Genomic DNA, 2,500 nt, shown 5'->3' on the forward strand with positions numbered 1-2,500 from the left:
ACTCTCCCAAGTGGGTTGTGGCTGGGTGTCGGAGCGGTGGTGGAGTGCTCGCGATGTCCTATCTGCAACACACATGTGCCAACCGTCACCTCCTCGTGGTGAGAGTCGGGCAATGGGTGCGGGTATTACAACCCGCATCTAGCTAACGACGGTTGGCTGTCGGCCGCCCAAAGACGGCTCCCCTCGGGGAACCGTCACGTGCCCACCGACCGGCCACTGGCGGGCGGCCGATAAACGGCGGGGGCTTAAGGGTGGGGGGGGGTTGCCAGCCCTCCCCACTAACTTTCAGCAGGCCCGCAAAGACAGAAAATTATAAGCAGAACCCGCCGCGTGCCTTAGCCCGGCGGGCTTGCTGAAACAAGCACCCGGGGGGAGCTAGCCGGTCCCCCGGAGGTGGCTGTGGGGGTAGTGGACAACCCCACGCCAGTCCCTGAAGAAGAACCGCACCCCAATGACCCAAACCCAGCACCCGAGCGGTATGCCTGCGGTGACTGCGAGCAGGACTTTGCTACAAAGCGAGGGCTCGGAGTTCACCGCAGGATACGGCACCCTGTGGAAGCAAATGCGGCCATTGAATTGCCCGGCGCCAAGCTTAGGTGGAGGGATGAAGAGTTGCGTATGATGGCACGCGAGGAGGCTCAGGCCACCGAGCGAGGAGTGAGGTTCATGAACCTACACCTCCTCGCTCTGGTCCCCGGTAGGACCCAGGAGGCGATTAAAGTGGTCCGGCGCAGGCCGGACTACCAAAGAATGGTTGAGGCAGCCCAACAACAACTAGAGGCTGCCCACTCGCCCCCTGGGACTCCTACCAGACTACCGGGACGAAGGAGCCGTTCGCTGCCGTCACCGCGTGAGCGCTCTCTCTCCGCCGATCCAGCAAGGGTAACACCACCCACTCCAGCGGCACCTGCTCCCGCTACAACTTGGGGGCAGGACCTTGCCGGAGCTATCCGTCGTTTGATTGTGATAGCCCGGCAGGAGGAGCATCATCGGGCCAACGAGTTGGCCGACATCGCTGATGATGCTCTGGTTGGGGGGAATACAGACGCCGCCATAATCGATTGGTTAGGCAGAGTATTTTCCCCTGCAGCCGCTGTAGCTGGATCCAGGCGCCGCGAGCCGGCCGCAAACCCAATCCGCCAGAGGTATGGAAAGCCGCCGTCAAGGAGGACACTGCGTCGTCGTAAGTACGCCAGAGTCCAGACCGGGTGGAGAAACCATCGACGTCACGTAGCTCGGGAGATCCTAGAAGGAGGCCCCAGTTCGTCCAACCACACCTTGGACGAACTAATCACGCACTGGGGCCCACTCCTTGGACATCCGTCCAAGGTCTACGCAGGACCTTCTAGGATCCCGCCTGAAAGACCCGAGCTACGATACACGTGGGACCCAATCTCCGTTGAGGAGATTGATGTCATCAAGGTCCCCGTGTCGTCGTCACCCGGTCCAGACATGGTCACGGCGAGGCAGTGGCGCGCGGTATCAACATCCACCCGCGCGCTCCTCTATAATGTCGTCATGCTTAAGGGGGGGTTCCCAAGACAACTCCTTCAGAGCCGGACTATCTTCATTCCGAAGAAAAAGGTACCGGAAAATCCTGGGGACTACCGACCAATTTCGATTGGCTCGGTAGTGGTTCGCCAACTTCACCGCATTCTTGCTGTCCGCCTTAGATCCGCCAACCTTACCGACGATCGCCAGCGTGCGTTCATTGCGGCCGATGGAACGGCCGAAAATACGGCCGTCCTTGACGCCATCTTATGGACGGCCCGCACGCTGCGTCGCGAGCTCCACGTGGCTACCCTTGATGTCGCTAAGGCATTTGACACGGTAAGCCACGAGGCGCTCGCAACGATCGTCGGACAGCTCGGCCTACCCACCGGTTTGGTGTCCTATGTGGCCGAGCTGTACAAAGGCGCTACCACCAGGCTGGCGGCGGACAGGAGAATGTCCCCTCCGGTACCAGTCCGGCGCGGAGTTCGTCAAGGAGACCCCCTCTCGCCGATTCTTTTCAACCTGGTCGCAAATAAAATCCTTGCGGCCGTGCCCTCTGAGGTCGGGTTCATCCTCGAAGGCGAGCGGATTGCCTGTCTCGCGTTCGCGGATGACCTGACCCTGATAACATCCTCCAAGTGGGGAATGCAGAGGGCACTCGCTGAGGTTGAAGAGACGGCAGCTGGCATGGGGCTGATGCTCAACCCGTCCAAGTGTACCGCTTTGTCTTTGGTGCCCGCCGGTAAGGTGAAGAGGGTCAAAACCGTAGTCGAACCGCTGTTTCGACTACGGGGCGGCCCTCTGACCCAAACCGGCGTGCTCCAGAAGTGGAGTTACTTGGGCGGCGAGTTCAGCCCCGGGGGGCTTACGACTGTCGAGGCCGAGCTTGGAGCGGAGCTCAATAACATCACCAGAGCTCCGCTCAAGCCGCAGCAACGACTAACTATGCTGCGGCTCTTCCTGCTACCCAGGGTCTATCATCTACTGGCCCTGGGTAGGACTACAG

General features: G+C 60.7%; 1 pseudogene; it reads left to right on the forward strand.

Moving 5' to 3' along the window:
- Positions 1-2,500, forward strand: part of LOC124181837 — a 7,665-nt pseudogene that overhangs the window by 2,736 nt on the left and 2,429 nt on the right.

The sequence above is a fragment of the Neodiprion fabricii genome, chromosome 4 (genome assembly GCF_021155785.1).
Source record: "Neodiprion fabricii isolate iyNeoFabr1 chromosome 4, iyNeoFabr1.1, whole genome shotgun sequence".
NCBI classification, from domain to species: Eukaryota; Metazoa; Arthropoda; class Insecta; order Hymenoptera; family Diprionidae; genus Neodiprion; species Neodiprion fabricii.